Genomic DNA, 17634 nt, shown 5'->3' with positions numbered 1-17634 from the left:
GAAGGGAGTCAGGGAGTATATAGGAAGGGTTGGAGCCAAGAAACGGAAAGGAAGAAATGATATAATTATATTTTAATTAAAAATTTTAAAAATATTAATAATAAAAGCGAGGGAAATGCTTCCCCTGGGTCAGCACACAGCAGCTGCTACAACTGCTGTTCAAGGGGTTCAAGCTGTATCTTGAGATACCAGCAGAATTTGGCAGGAAAGATACAAGAATGAGTACTACAGAGACTTAGATCACAGTTCTAGAGACACTGAGGCCAGGAGATTTGTGGCTAAGTCGGAATCCATGCAAAGAAGCAATAGAAATTCTGTGTATAAACATGTGAATGGGAAACCTAAGTTGTCATGGCCCTCGTGCCAGGACCATGATACATTCACCAAAGAAAGCTGTAGACAGAGTGGATCTGGCTCAACTGAGAGGCTGCACATGGGAAAGCTGGAAGGGTGTGGCTGTCCAGAACTCTGATGGTTCCTTCAAAGTTCCATGATAGGGATGGATTCTAGGATCTGGTGCTTGCTCTGCTTGCTTTGATTAGGTTTTGGTGGGATCTTTCTCTGCTATGTAATCATTGTTCCCTCTTGCAATGGGAACATTTATTCTGAACCTGTATAAGTTGGAAATATGTGACTTCTTTGAAGTATGAGCTCACAGTTGAGGGACTGCTTGAGTCTTGGAAGAAACCATATACTATACTTTTGAACAGGGTTGAAAACTATTAAAGTCCATGGGGACTAATGATAAAGGAATGAATGCATTTTTCATGGCAAAATGGCCATGAACTTATGGGGACAAAGAGTGGAAGGTTAGGGCTTAAAAGTGACATGTTTGGGTGTCAAATTTACAAGGGTTGGACTCAGGATGATTAAAATTGATTGTCAATATGACAGGGTTTTAAATCAATTAGAAGATAAACTTCTGGGAATGTCTTTGATGGAAATTTTAGGTTGGGTTAACTGAGATAGGAAGACCCACACTATGTAAAAGGGTCATGGTTTCGCAGGCTGGAGACTTGAGCAAAATAAAATGGAAGGAACAGGAAGGATGCTGGCACTCATTTTTCTTAGCTACTCAGCTGTGAGCACAATGAGAGCAGCTACTTCATACAGGTGCCACCATGCCTTCTCTGCCACAGTGGGCTCTGCTCTTGAAGTATAAACCTACATAATAGTTCTCTATGTTTCCTTTACCAGGTATTTTGTCACAGCAAGAAAAAAATTATACAGTTGACATCAGTGATAAAGGTCTGCTACATCTAAGGGAAACACAGGTTACAAAAAGAGTATGGCCTTACTATAGGTGGGAAATAAATGGTTAAAATTTGGACTCCAGATATAACCACATCAGATATGCACTGTAGAAAAACAGGCACAGCATAGCCTCTTCCATGGGGCCCCCAAAGGAAATAACTTTCCAGGTTAGGAACATATGAGATAAGCACTCTTTTATTAATATAGGGCAAATGATAAAGATGGAAGCTCCATTTTCATCACAAGAAATTAATCCCAACTGGAATGCTTTCAGAGTGTGTCAGCAGCAATGGAATAAGGTAAAAAGAGCTAACTTGCAAAATAAAGACCTACTCCAGGAAGATGGGGTTTATTTCAGCTCACAGTTCCAGGTTACAGTCCACCGTGATGGGGAAGTCAAGGTGGCAAGAGCTTGAAACAACTGATCATATAACATCAACATTCAGAAGCAGAGGCCAATGAACGTGTACTTCTAGTGCTTATGCTCTGCACTCTTATAGTCCAGGATCCCCTGCCTAGGGAATGGTACCACCCTTAGTGGACAGTCGTCCCTATATCTACTAACATAATCAAGTAATCCCCCACATGTAGTCTCAGAGATTCATGTTCTATGTGATTTTAGATTTGTCAAGTTGATAATTAATACTATCAAAATTCCATCCCTTATCAAATTGACCCCAAATATATCATTTTTAAGACATCACCATCTACCTCTTGTGCCCAGAGGCTCAAGATAGTATTAATATAAAATGCATTTAGTTCAACTCTAAAAGTCCCCACAATCATCAACAGTTCCAGTAGTCAATCAAAAGTCTCTAAACTGTGAGCTCCCTAAAATCAAATGCAAGTTATATATTTCTAACAGATAATGGCATAGGCTAAATGCTCCCATTTTCAATGGGAAGAACCAGGCCATGGGAAAGAATAACCACACAAGGAAAAACCCTAATCCAGCAGGACAGACATCAAATCCTGCACCTCTGTGAGCAGCACCTGGGACTTCTGATAGCATCATCTTGCTCCACTTCTCTGTCTTCAACACTCAATGGACACACAGCTCCTTTTGCACTGGTTCCACTCCATGCTGGTGAATGTCTCACAGTCCTGACATCTTCAATATCCTGGGGTTTCCACTACAACCAAGGCTTTACTTGTGCGACTTCTTTTTTTGTTTGCTTTGTTTTGTTTTTTTAGTTTCTATAAATGCAAACCTTATTATTAATATACCTTCCATAGACATAAATCCCAACGTCCCCTGCCCCAACAAGGAAGTTGAAGTCAGCAATCCTGTGACGTGCCAACTGTGCTTTGGAACCCAGAGAGTGTGAGATTCTTCAAGGCTTCCAAAGCTTCTGAAGTCCAGGGTCATTTTGAGAGGACTCCTCGGGGTTCTTCTTCCTGGTGGTTGCTCTTGATATACAGTGTTGACAGAACATTTTCTGATGCTTGTAGCTCTTAGAAAACCAGTAGCGCACTCTCTTATTCTGCATCATGTAGAACCAGGCCTTGAGTGTCTTTTTCACAGTTTGAACGCATCAGCCAAGGCCTCCCGAGTCTTCTCCCTCGGGTTGGGGTCTAACCGGAAGTGCTTTCTTAGCGCCCGGAACTGCTTATGGGTGAACTCAAAGCTTCTAACCCCGGAGGAAAAACGTGGAGAAGTCACCATCTCAGTTTCTCCCTTTATCACTATAGCTCATTTGAGTTCCGGTCTTCAGTTTGAGGCCCTCCTCTAGGATTATTTTTTTTTCTTAAATCCCACTTCCATACTGGGTCCACCCATTTAGGTCCTCCCACCAGCAGCTCCTCCCACTATTTGCCGTCTACCACTCCCCTCTGCTCCTGGCAGGCCACTTGTGCAACTTCTAACAATAGCTTCTGGTAGGGTGGGAGGGTCCTTTCAGGGACCCCCAACCCTACCACACAGTACCTTTCTTCATCTGCTCTCCATGTCCCCCCTCAACCTTGACCCTTCATGGCTTCAAAATCAGTATTATAATGGCATTGTCAAGTTCACCTGCTAGCTCACCATGTGGCCTACCCACCTTGGGCCACAGTTCTATCTGCATCTGTGTGCTGACACCAGGGAAACACTTCCCTAGGTAGTTGATTCTAAGGAGCAAGATGCCCTTACACTTAAGCTTTCTTCTTTTACATGCATCTAAACCTTCCGAAGAGAGAACCCCCAAGCCTAGATCGCATCTTGTGGTTCAGATTGCTTTCCTATTGTCCCAGTACCATGCATGAGCTTCCTAGGGAATGCTGATTGCTTTAACTATTACAGCTGCTTTTTCAGTACTGGCCTGAATATTCTCTGGTCCTATGTTTCCCCAACCAAACAAACGAGTCTATGACCACTCAATCTCACTTCCCTCAGGTATTTGGGACATGGATAGGCTGAAGCCTTGTTCTTGATCGAAACATCACATGAATGGCTCCTAGCCAAGTTCCTTATGGAGTCTGTGTTTCCTTCTGAAACTTCTTATATAGACTTTTCTGTCATGGGTTAACCCAGCCTCCACACTCTGGAGGATCAGGCCCCTAGGTATTCAAGTTCCCGTCTCACAGCCCTGATTTTATAGAGCTAACCATTTGGGAGAGAAAATACACTCACATAAATTCCACAAAAGATAATTCTGATATCTAAAGGAGCATAAAGAATTTAGACTATAAGTGATGATAATTAGCAAATTAATCTATAACAAACATCTTTCCTACCTTCAAGTCCATGCTTCTAAGAATATTACTTATACATTTATAAAAGAAAATGCTTTGAATTCACACGTGGGAGCCTAATTTAAAATATCTAAATGGTCTAAAGGTTTTTTCCAAAGTCTCCAAAGACCGCTGTCATCTGTTTTATTTTACTTGAGGTGTTTATGTCTCTTTTCTTCTTCTACACCATCAACGTAACTTCCCTACAAATCAAAGTACTTTAAGAAATGGATTGATATGTCTTAGTCCAGCTGTCTATGGAACAATGAAGAGCAGGTGGGTTTTGTTTTTTTTTTTTTAACCAGGATTCCCAATGAAGCTCCAGCTTGTCTATGGGCATCATCACTAAAGAGGGAAAGAATCATTCCAGACCATTACCTTCTATGACTTCATGGTTTTCTGCACTGTTCAGAGAACATTACCTGCTGTAACTAGAAGACTTTTAATACTGAAATGCATTAGGAAAAGAGAATGTAAAAAAAAAACCCCACAGAAGTCTTATTAGAAAAGTTAGACATAGACATAATACAAAGGATAGAGTCAATAGGCCCTTTGCCTTCTTTACAATGAACATTCTTTCTTCATTAGTTTCCAGAGCCTGAACCTTCTTCCTACATCAAGAACCTCCTGACATTTGAACTCTACCAGTAGGTAAGGAATATCTCTTACATGAAAAGCCTGGGTACTTAGTTTTTCAGCATCACTCGCAGTGAGCTTTGAGTACATGATCTTCTGTCCATTGTTATGATAAGAAGCATGGTCCTCTAGGATCTTTCAGTGGCAATCATGACAGAGTAGGGCAGTTAGGTTTGGGAAAGGGAACATAATAGCCAGTACTTATACTGAAGGCAGCAAGCAATGTCTCTCCTGAAGCACTGTGACATGGTTTTGGGTATTGTTTCCAGTTGATGAGGCTCTGAGTTTGTCAGCCACCCTGATAATACTGCTCAAGTCAGCTAGCCCATTAAATGATACATAAGAATTCTGCCAATGCTGAAAAATAGGGCTTCAGGAAGGAAGGAATAAAGTTCAAATTTCTATAGGTAGACAGGACTAAGGTTTTTACTTAGTAGAGGAACTATCATATAGTACAGTCACAAGAAGAGACAGGAAGCTGATACATGCTTAATGGTGCCTCAAATTTTCCCAGCATTTCCTCCAATTCTAACAGATAAAACAAGATATATTCAACAACTGTCAGAATCCTTTTCTTGGACCCCCAATGTTGAACTACTGGCTAAAAGTCAAAGTCAAGATGCATTTTAGGAGAATTATCAGGTACAAGGTCACCATGTGATGAAGTAGCAGGTAAGTCTCTCACTTCCTCTTGGTTGATGAGAACCTGGCTGACGCAAAAGACAATGCTGGGCAGAAATATGGGCAGGTATATGGTTGACCTGAAAAATGTCCTCCTAAGTATACTCAAGCAAACCATCAGAAAGCCAACCATAAGAAATAGACTTCCTTCACCAAAAATCCCAAGTCCTAAGCCTGGCTTTCCTTATATGCCACAAACTACTTACTGAGTGCCTCCACTCTGTACTTCATGTCAGATGAGTCCTTCATGATACAGAGGATATGATTTTCCTCTCACTCCAGCAAGAAAGCAGACCTCTGCAAGGATATGGGGAGAAAGAGCTTCTAAAATACAGATATGTGCCAGCTTCTACTGTTACTTGGACATAGCTGCAAGGCCCAGGATGGGTTCATAGACTGAAAGGTGTGACACAGTACTTTATCCTCCCTACTTTTGCTTCTTTGTGGCCATTTAGTTACTGTTGTTTGACTGAGTACGGAGTGCAGTACTGGCTAAGGACATCAGTTCTGATGGTAGAACCACTATAGAACTGCTACATCACAAGAAGTGGGGGGGGGGGAGGGGGGGGGGGAGAGAGAGAGAGAGAGGGGGGGAGAGAGAGAGGGGGAGAGAGAGAGAGAGAGAGGATGCAAAGCCAACAGGGTTCCTGAGGCATCATTACGCAGAATCCTAGGCCCACAGATAGAGCAGTGGGCCTAGAACCTTAAGCAGACTCCACAGCCTGGCCTCAGTCTCACAGTGCACACATTGAGACTGTATTTGGAGTCCTTCAGCTACACAGGATGGGGAAAGGCTCAAGAAGCCTGCATTTGGGAGTTTGGGGGTCTTGTTCTAGTCCAGGCTTCCTATGTTTCTCCTTAAAGAAGGTATGGTTCTAATTCTGTCATGAGGATTTGGAGGCACAATTGTCACCCATGTTTGAGGGATCCAACTGCCGAGAGCTTTATTCTGTTACCATTCATTGATTTTTCCTTATGTCTAGCTAGCAGAGACATCAGTTGTCCCTCATGCTGGCTTCTGGATCTCTCACAGAGTCTCAGAGACTGTTCTCTAAAGTACCCTGTGATTAACAGTCAGTCTTATCTATGGCCTGGATATGCCTCCTTGGCCTGATTTCTGAATGCATGTGGTCAAAAGATTTGTGCTGTGTTTCCTTTCACCTCCCCACAAAAAAAAAGCCTCATATTTGGGATTGAGCAGTGTGCTGTTTTGTAGAGGTCTTTAGAAGTAGGTCAGAGTTCCTATTGTCTGTACTTGTTTTAGATACTTGCAGAACTTAAACAATCCACTTTAGCTGATAGGATTAGACTCTCAAATGAGAGCCAAAGGCACTTAGTTTCCAAATAGAAATAAAGCACAAAGAGATGTTGGAATTATGGGAAATTACAGATGAAAGCTCAACAATGAAAAGCTACGAAGAGAGTGACAGGCCCTAAACCAGAGACAGACATAGACAAAGGCCAAGAGAGACAAATACAAACACAGAGAGGCATGGAGAGATATTGGCATTGAGAGACAGAGATATAGAGACAGGAACAGGGAAAGACAGACAGGGTTAAAGATAGAGAGACAAAAAGGTAAAAGATACACACACAGAGGAGGGAGGAGAATAGGAGAAAGGAGAGAGAGGAGAGAGAGGAGAGAGAAGAGAGGGGGGAGGGGGGGAACCAGAGGGACCGGGCGCGCCCGGGGGGGGGAAAGGAGTGAAGAGGATAGGAACGGGATGGAAATGACAGACATAGACAAAGATCTGCTTAAGGATAACCTGCTCACGGAGGACAGAGCACTGACCTACATGGAGAAATATGGTGCCTTTCTGATAAAATCACAGATCCTTGAAGACATCTAAGGATGCATGGATAAAAGGAAATGAAAGTTTCACCTCCAGGCCACTAGAGCTCAAATCTGGACACAAGCTGAGACTGACACAAGGGTTTCCCAGAGTTAAGAAAGCATCATAAATTCTACTATGCACTCATTAGTGGGGGGCCCCTGTGGCTGAAGTGGGAAGTACAAATAATTTTCATATTTGTCTCATGCAATGGCAAGATCAGAAGACATAGGTGCATAGTGATGTGAGCGATTTATTCAGGACCCAACCTTAACACACACCAAAGCTTAGTCTGTTCCCTTCTACCAAGGTGTCTTAGTCAGCGTTCGATTGCTGTGAAGAGATGCCATGACAAGGACAACTCTTATCAAAGAACACGTTTAATTGGGGCTGGCTTACAGTTTTATCATCATGATGGGAAGCCTGGAAAAAGACATCATGCTGTTGAAATAGCTAAGAGTTCTTCATCAGAATCCACAGGCAGCAAGAAGAGAAAGATATTGGCCCTCATTTGGGCTTTGAGGTTTCAAAGTGACACTTTTCCTCTAGCACAAGGTCACTTAGACTATTGGATTCCTAATCCAGTGAGTCCACGCCTAATTCTTCTCAAGTAGTACCACTCCCTGATGACTAAACATTCAAAAATTTAAGCCTATGAGGGCAATTTTTTTCAAACTACCACCACATTTGGTCACAATAACATCAGACCTGTGTGAACTTAAGACAAGACTTAAGTAGCTTGGGATGTGCTGCCATGCTTTCTGGTTCTCTGGTATATTTATGTAATTTCTTTAATACATGAAAATCTTCTCTCTAGGAGTTGGAAATCTTAGAGCCCAAATCACTGATATCATCATCATTATTATTGTTGTCATCATCATCATCAATATCATCACTACCATCATCACCATCATCATTGTTGTCATCAGCTGCAGAGATAGCTCAGTGATTAAAAGCAGCATTTATTATTCTTGTACAGATTTGGGTTCCCAGCACCCAAATCAGGTTACTCAGAACCATCCCTAATTTCAATTCTGGACTATCAGACAGTTTCTTCTGTCCTCTGCAGAAGTCTGTAGTCACATGAACTCTCCATGTACTTATAATTTAAAAATAAGTCTTTATAAAAGAGAAACAGAAATTTCTAATGTGTATCTTATAAACTGGTTTTAAAAGATGAGCCTCAAAAAAAAAAAAGTTATCTCATACTCATCAAAACTACCCAAGCACACATATTCCATTAAAACATGGTTACACTGAACCTTAGTGTTGGGGGTTGGTCTGTGGCTGTGTATGCAAATGCTAAATTTTGTACACCAAGATCTGTTTATCATTTAGGTGAATGCATTTCACCTATGCTGGTCTTTGTTATGCACACCTTGCTCCCCAGTTTAAAGCTATTGGTTAATAAAAGGCTAGAGCCTGGGTCTATCAACCAGCCTTTGTCTTACTGCCCTGAGTATTAGAAAACCTCGATTCTCTGAAAAAAGCTTGAAAGTGCTGGCAGAAGTGAGCTAGGCTTTGAGTAGAAGCAAGAGAGTAGCGGGCTTGATTATTGCTGGTATAACAGCTTTAATTTCATTAATTGCTAGCACCACTGCTTCTGCAATAGCATTGACACAAGGAGTTAAGACAACTATTTTTGTTAACCATCTAGCAAAAAAAAAAAAATGTTACTAATGTATTTACACAAAGGGATTTACATAGGTATCTATGATGATGCTCTATAACCTATTCAAATTATCTGAAGGAGGTTCAGGGTTCAAGAGTTAGGAGCCATCCCAAGTGTCATGACAAATATCATTGGAGTAGTGTTACTTCTAAAATTTACATTGATGTTCATTATGATTTAAAAAAAAGTTTAAAGACACCTGTAGAATATTCAGCATAATCCTAACACCTCACTGAGTGTGTTAACTTTGCATAGTGAGATTATGAATTTTAAAAATGCTGCTCTGTTGTGTTTTGATGTTGCAGATAATGCCAATAAAATTATCTATCCATGGCCTGAGGTCAATATTTCCATTTTAATCAAACCTTAGGAATGGCATATATAGCTTGATCAGGCTAGCCCTTCTTGTCTTGAGAATACTTTTATTCCTGCCCATCGTGTTAAAGCTTGTCTCTAACTACATCAACAAGCTGGCAGCCAAAGTACATGACTTGAAACTGATAATGGACCCACAGACAGAGTTATTAATTTAACAGGCTGGCAAGCCAAGGATGGGTAAGATTCTGCACAAAGCCTTACCAACCTAAGACATAAGTGCATTGCTTATGATAATGCATATTCCATGATGGGGAAGGAAGGCTTTCTTGTCAGAACGACCTAAGACAGGCTCAGTCTGGCTTATGCAATAAAAAGGGGGAGATGTGGAGACATTTTTGGGCTGCCTGGCAGGAATCTGTCATTGGCCAAGGACAAGGAATGGATTGCAGGCAGGAATCTGACATTGAGCTGTAACAAAGAAGTAATTTCAGGCAGAAATCTAAATACTAGGCTAGAACAAAGAAGAAATTTCAGACAGGAATCTAAATTTTAGGTAGAACAAAGAAGTAATTATAGGCAGAAATTTAAATCTTAAGCTAGAACAAAGAAGTAGACTTCAGGCATGAAAATGACTTTGGACTAGGACAGGGAAGTATGCTCAGGTGTTTTGATCATCCTGATAAGCCCTTAGAAATAGTGATCATAGGAATGATTACTGGGACTCTGTTTATTGTCGTGTATGTTCTTTGATTATCTGGATTTATTGTCTTCCTTGTTCCTGGACTATTTGCACCTATTATATTGCTAGTTCCTCAACCAAGAATTGACCTTAATACTTGCATTCAATTTAAACAGTATAAAGGCAAAAAGGGGAGAGGAGGAATGGGATAGGGGATTAATGGGTGAGGGGAATGGGGAATGGGGATGGCATCTGAAATGTAAATAAATAAAATATCAAATAAAATAAATTTTAAAAATGCTAGAGCCTGTGATTGGACAGCAGAGAAAGGAAGGCGGGACCTAAGAATCAAGTGAAGGGGTATCTCTAAAGATCTCAGGGGAGAAGAATAGAAAAGAAAGAGAGAGGAGGAGGTTGCCATGAGGCTGGATGGATCATGATCACATGGCCAGGAGAAGTTCACCCTGAGGACAGGCTGATGGGAGAAAAGCAGCCCAGGTTGACTCAAACAGCAAGAACAAGGGACATATAGTTTGGATATAGGGGAGAATAGCATAGAACCTGCCCAATTTAGTCTTAAGTTTGTAAATGGAACACCAGAATTTTGTCTTTTATTTGGGCTAGCTAGAATAAATATTTCATTAATATCTCAGATCTCACAGAACTTACTCACTAGGGTCTCTCTGGCATCCATGCATCCCTGGGGTTCTGGAAGAGATGAAAAATTAGGGCTCCTAAAGCAAAGAAGAATAGACTCCCAAAAAGTCAATCATAATGGTGTGCAGTCCACATGGGTGTGGGATGGTACCCCTGGTACCTTAGCAAGACCTTAGCAAGACCTTAGCAACCCTTAGCAAGACCTTAGCAACCCTTAGCAAGACCCTAGCAACCCTTAGCAAGACCTGCTTATAATAAGTAGACGATGATGAGTAGGTCCTTAGTAGGTATTGGATCCTGTTTGACATTCCTTCAAAGGATACTGTAAAAGAGACCAAGAGGGCACTGAGGGGCCCTTAATGAGAAGGCTGTTCAGGGGAAGTGCACAGTGAGTGGGTACCCGTAGGAGCCACTGCGGTGACTGGTGGGAAGATTCAGTAGGTAAAAAGATAACTCTGCATTAAAACTATGGTGTAAGTAATTTAGGAATCTTAGATTTGTGTGTGTGTGTGTGTGTGTGTGTGTGTGTGTATGTACTTGTGCACGAGCACGTGGAGACCAAAGGTCCTTGGTGTTCTGTGTTTTCCTTGATTAATCACTCTCCCTTTATGTCTTGAAAAGGGGTCTGTCAAAGAATGTTGTGCTCATCAGTTGGTTAGAGTGTCAATCAGACAGAGCTAGGAATCCATTTGTCTCTAGCCACACCCCACGTAATAAGGTTACAGTCAGCTAACTATCACATTGGCTCTTTTCACATGAGTGCTGAGGAACCGAACTCATGTCTTTCATACTTGTGCAACAGGAATTATTCTCTTTTTAATGATCAAGCTTTTTCCTTTACTGTCATCAACAAGAAAACGGCAGATATGCATCATGAATTTCCACCTGAACTTCTATAACCAACTTGAATACAGTGAGCTTTATGCTGTTGCTTCCAGATGCTCTTACTGTCTGCTCTAGTCATGTCAGCCACACTAGTGAAAGATGATAATCTGTTTGCCTGCCTTTATCTAGCATGGAATACGTTCATCCTTATATTTAAAAAAAAAAACAAAAACACAAACAAACCAACTGTCTGCCTGTAATATTTAGTCCTAAGATAGCAAATACAACTAGAACTGAATTATTAGTTATAGTTGAAATTGATGAAGGCATACACACAAATACTAATGTAGTATTTTTTTTCCTTTTTTTTTTTATTGGATGATTTATTTACATTTCCTATGTTGTCCCCTTACCCCATCCCCCACCACCCCCTCGGAACCCCCAATCCCCTCGCCCCTCCTCCTTCTTCTCTGTGGATGTAACCTCTATCTACACCCCCCCACTCCCACCTCCCCACCCTCAAAAGTCCCACCCCCTGGGGCATCCAGCCTTCATGAGGTCAAGGTTCTCTTCTTCCACCTATGCCCAGCAGGGCCCTCCACTTTTACATATTCAGCTGAAGCCCTGGATCCCCCCCTAAGTGCTCCCAGGCTGGTGGTTTAGACCCTGGGAGCTGTGGTTGGTTGGTATTGTTGCTCTCCTCATGGTGCCACAAACCCTTTCAGCTCCTTCAGTCTTCACTCTAACTCCTCTATTGAGAACCCCATGATCAGTTCAATGGCTAGTTGTGAGCATCTGCCTCTGAATATGTCTGACTCTTGAAGGCCTCTGAGGAGATATCCATATCAGGCTCTTAACAGCATGCACTTCCTGTCTTCCACATCAGCATCTACCTTTGGTGATTGCACATGGGATAGATACTCAGGTGGGGTGGTCTTGAGACGGCCCCTCCTTCAGTTTCTGTCCCTCACTTTGTCTCCATATTTGCTCCCTTGAGTATTTTGTTGCTCCTTCTAAGAAGGACCGAATCACCCTCACTTGGTCTTCCTTCTTTATGGGCTTCATGTGGCCTGTGAGTTGCATCTTGGGCATTTCAAGGTTCTAGGCTAATATCCAATAATCAGTGAGTGAATACCATGTGTCTTCTTTTGTGATTGGCTTACCTCACTCAGGATGATAATTTCTAGTTCCATCCATTTACCTAGGAACCTCTCGAATTCATTGTTTTTAATAGCTGAGTAATACTCCATTGTGTAAATATACCACATTTTTTGAATCCATTCCTCAGTTGAAGGACATCTGGGTTCTTTCCAGCTCCTGGCTATTATAAATAAGGCTGCTATGAACATAGTTGAGCATATGTCCTTGTTATATGTTCGAGCATCTTCTGGGTATATGCCTAGGAGTGGTATAGCTGGATCCTCGGGTAATGCTATGTCCAATTTTCTGAGGAACCGCCAGACTGATTTCCAAAGTGGTTGCACCATCTTGCAGTCCCACCAACAATGGAGGAGTGTTCCTCTTTCTCCACACCCTCGCCAGCATCTACTATCACCTGAGTTTTTAATCTTAGCCATTCTGACTGGTGTGAGATGGAATCTCAGGGTTGTTTTGATTTGCATTTCCCTGACGACTAAGGATGCTGAACATTTCTTTAGATGCTTCTCGGCCATTCGAGTTTCTTCCGTTGAAAATTCTTTGTTAAGCTCTATACCCCATTTTTTAATAGGGTAATTTGGTTGTCTGGAGTCTAATTTCTTGAGTTCTTTGTATATATTGGATATTAGCCCTCTATCAGATGAAGGATTGGTAAAGATCTTTTCCCAATTTGTTGGTTGTCGTTTTGTCCTATTGACAGTGTCCTTTGCCTTACAGAAACTTTGCAATTTTATGAAGTCCCATTTGTCAATTCTCGATCTTAGAGCATATGCCATTGGAGTTCTGTTCAGGAACTTTTCCCCTGTGCCCAAGTATTCGAGGCTTTTCCCCACCTTCTCTTCTATTAGTTTCAGTGTATCTGGTTTTATGTGGAGGTCCTTTATCCACTTAGATTTGAGCTTTGTACAAGGGAATAAGAATGGATCAATTTTCATTCTTCTACATGTTGTCTTCCAGTTGAACCAGCACCATTTGTTGAAAATGCTGTCCTTTTTCCACTGGACAGTTTTAGCTCCTTTGTCAAATATCAAGTGACCATAGGAGTGTGGGTTCATTTCTGGGTCTTCAATTCTATTCCATTGATCTTCCTGCCTGTCTCTGTACCAATACCAGGTAGTTTTTATCACTATTGCTCTGTAGTACAGCTTGAGGTCAGGGATGGTAATTCCTCCAGAAGTTCTTTTATTGTTGAGAATAGTTTTCGCTATCCTGGGTTTTTTGTTATTCCATATGAATTTGAGAATTTCCTTTTCTAACTCTGTGAAGAATTGAGTTGGGATTTTAATGGGGATTGCATTGAATCTGTAGATTGCTTTTGGCAAGATGGCCATTTTTATTATATTAATCCTGCCAATCCATGAGCATGGGAGATCTTTCCATCTTCTGAGATCTTCTTCAATTTCTTTCTTCAGAGACTTGAAGTTCTTGTCATACAGGTCTTTCACTTGCTTGGTTAGATTCACACCAAGGTATTTTATATTATTTGCAACTATTGTGAAGGGTGTCATTTCCCTAATTTCTTTTTCAGTCTGTTTATCTTTCATGTAGAGGAAGGCTACTGATTTGTTTGAGTTGATTTTATAACCAGCCACTTTGCTGAAGTTGTTTATCAGGTTTAGGAGTTCTCTGGTGGAAGTTTGGGGGTCACTTAAGTATACTATCATATCATCTGCAAATAGCGATATTTTGACTTCTTCCTTTCCTATTTGTATCCCTTTGACTTCTTTTTGCTGTCTAATTGCTCTGGCTAAGACTTCCAGTACTATATTGAATAGGTAGGGGGAGAGTGGGCAACCTTGTCTAGTCCCTGATCTTAGTGGGATTGCTTCAAGTTTCTCTCCATTTAGCTTGATGTTGGCTACTGGTTTGCTGTAAATTGCTTTTACTATGTTTAGGTAGGGGCCTTGAATTCCTGATCTTTCCAAGACTTTTATCATGAAGGGATGTTGAATTTTGTCAAATGCTTTCTCAGCATCTAGTGAGATGATCATGTGGTTTTTTTCTTTAAGTTTGTTTATATAGTGGATTACATTGATGGATTTCCGAATATTGAACCATCCCTGCATTCCTGGGATAAAACCTACTTGATCATGATGGATGATTGTTTTGATGTGGTCTTGGATTCGGTTTGCTAGAATTTTATTGAGTATTTTTGCATCGATGTTCATAAGGGAGATTGGTCTGAAGTTCTCTTTCTTTGTCGGGTCCTTGTGGGGTTTGGGTATGAGTGTAATTGTAGCTTCATAGAACGAATTGGGTAGTGTTCCTTCTGTCTCTATTTTGTGGAATAGTTTGAAGAGAATTGGTATTAGGTCTTCCTTGAAGGTCTGATAGAATTCAGCACTAAAACCATCTGGTCCTGGGCTTTTTTTAGTGGGGAGGCTTTTGATGACTGCTGCTATTTCCTGAGGGGTTATGGGACTATTTAGATGGTTTATCTGCTCCTGGTTTAACTTCGGTACCTGGTATCTGTCTAGGAAATTGTCCATTTCATCCAGGTTTTCCAGTTTTGTTGAGTATAGGCCTTTGTAGTAGGATCTGATGATTTTTTGAATTTCTTCAGTTTCTGTTGTTATGTCTCCCTTTTCAGTTCTGATTTTATTAATTTGGATACTGTCTCTGTGCCCTCTGGTTAATCTGGCTAAGGGTTTATCTATCTTGTTGATTTTCTCAAAGAACCAACTCCTGGTTTTATTGATATTTTGTATTGTTCTTTCTGTTTCTATTTGGTTGATTTCAGCCCTGAGTTTGATTATTTCCTGCCTTCTACTCCTCATGGGTGTATTTGCTTCTTTTTGTTCTAGAGCTTTTAGTTGTGCAGTCAACTTGTTAGTGTGTGCTCTTTCCAGTTTCTTTTTGTAGGCACTTAGAGCTATGAGCTTTCCTCTTAGCACTGCCTTCATGGAGTCCCACAAGTTTTGGTATGATGTGTCCTCATTTTCATTGAATTCTAAAAAGTCTTTTATTTCTTTCTTTATTTCTTCCTTGACCAAGTCATCATTGAGTAGAGAGTTGTTCAGTTTCCATGTGTACGTGGGTTTTCCATTGTTTTTGTCATTATTAAAGACCAGTCTTAGTCCGTGGTGATCTGATAAGATGCAAGGGATTATTTCAATCTTTTTGTATCTGTAGAGGCTTGTTTTGTGACCAATTATATGGTCTATTTTGGAGAAGGTACCATGAGGTGCTGAGAAAAAGGTATATTCTTTTGTTTTAGGATGAAATGTTCTATAGATGTCTGTTAAGTCCATTTGGTTCATAACTTCTGTTAATTTCAAAGTGTCTCTGTTTAGTTTCTGTTTCCATGATCTGTCCATTGCTGACAGTGGGGTGTTGAAATCCCCCACTATTATTGTGTGAGGTGTAATGTGTGTTTTGAGCTTTAGTAAAGTTTCTTTTATGTATGTAGGTGCCCTTGCATTTGGAGCATAGATGTTCAGAATTGAGAGTTCACCTTGGTAGATTTTTCCTTTGATGAGTATGAAGTGTCCTTCCTTATCTTTTTTGATTAATTTTGGATGAAAGTCGATTTTATTTGATATTAGAATGGCTACTCCAGCTTGTTTCTTGGGACCATTGGCTTGAAAAATTGTTTTCCACCCTTTTATTCTGAGGTAGTGTCTGTCTTTGTCACTGAGGTGCGTTTCTTGTATGCAGCAAAATTCTGGGTCTTGTTTGTGTATCCAGTCTGATAGTCTGCGTCTTTTTATTGGGGAATTGAGACCATTGATGTCAAGAGATATTAAGGAAAAATGATTGTTGCTACCTGTTATTTTTGTTATTAGAGGTAAAGTTATGTTTGTATCTTTTTTGGGGGTTGTTGGAAGATTACTTACTTGCTTTTCCTAGGTTGTAGTTTCCCTCTTTGTGTTGGCATTTTCCATCAATTATCCTTTGAAGTGCTGGGTTTGTGGGAAGATATTGTGCAAATTTGGTTTTGTCATGGAATATCTTGGTTTCACCATCTATAGTGATTGAGAGTTTTGCTGGGTATAGTAATCTGGGCTGGCAATTGTGTTCTCTTAGTGTCTGTATGATGTCAGTCCAGGCTCTTCTGGCTTTTATAGTCTCTGGTGAGAAGTCTGGTGTAATTCTTATAGGTCTGCCTTTATATGTTACTTGACCTTTTTCCCTTACTGCTTTTAGTATTTTTTCTTTGTTTTGTGCATCTGATGTTTTGATTATTATGTGACGGGAGGTATTTCTTTTCTGGTCTAGTCTATTTGGTGTTCTGTAGGCTTCTTGTATGTTTATGGGCATCTTGTTCTTTAGGTTAGGGAAGTTTTCCTCCATAATTTTGTTGAAGATATTTACTGGCCCTTTAAGTTGGGAATCTTCATTCTCATCTATACCTATTATCCTTAGGTTTGGTCTTCTCATTGTGTCCTGGATTTCCTGGATGTTTTGAGTTAGGAGTTTTTTTTTGCGTTTTTCATTTTCTTTGACAACTGTGTCAATATTTTCCACCGTATCTTCTGCATTTGAGATTCTCTCTTCTATCTCTTGTATTCGGTTGGTGATGCTTGCGTCTGTGACTCCTGATCTCTTTCTTAGGTTTTCTATCTCCATGGTTGTCTCCCTTTGAACTTTCTTTATTGTTTCTATTTCTAGTTTCAGGTCCTGAATGATTTGTTTAATTCCTTCTTTGTGTTTTCTTCCATTTCTTTAAGGGATTTCTGTGATTCCTCTTTAAGGGCTTCTATCTGTTTACTTGTACTCTCCTGTATTTCTTTAAGGGAGTTACTTAATTCCTTCTTATAATCCTCTATCATCATCATGAGAAGTGATTTTAATTCTGAATCCTGCTTTTCAGGTGTGATGGGGTGTTCAGGGCTTGCTATATTGGGAGAATTGGGCACTGATGATGCCAAGAAACTTTGGTTTCCGTTGCTTATGTTCTTGCGCTTGCCTTTCACCATCTGGTTGACTCTAGTGGTACCTGCCCTCACTGTGTAAAACTGGAGTCTGTATTTCCAGTTATCTTGCTTATTGCAGAGCTCCTCAGAGTCCAGAGGTCTCTGTGGTCTTATGCTCCTAATCTCCTGGGTGGAATAACTCCTGGGACTCAGGCCACCTCTTGGATCTGGAAATCCTTCTGCTCTGAGTGCAGTGGGTCCTCGATGACTCAGGATTCAGTTTCAGCTGCTCTGAGTGCAGTGGCTCCAGCTGCTCTGAGTGCAGTGGCTCCTGGATGACTCAGGATTCAGTTT

Source organism: Grammomys surdaster, unplaced genomic scaffold (assembly GCF_004785775.1).
Source record: "Grammomys surdaster isolate TR1022 unplaced genomic scaffold, NIH_TR_1.0 188, whole genome shotgun sequence".
NCBI lineage: Eukaryota > Metazoa > Chordata > Mammalia > Rodentia > Muridae > Grammomys > Grammomys surdaster.
The sequence above is the reverse complement of the archived record's forward strand: the minus strand, read 5'-3'. Positions refer to the sequence as shown.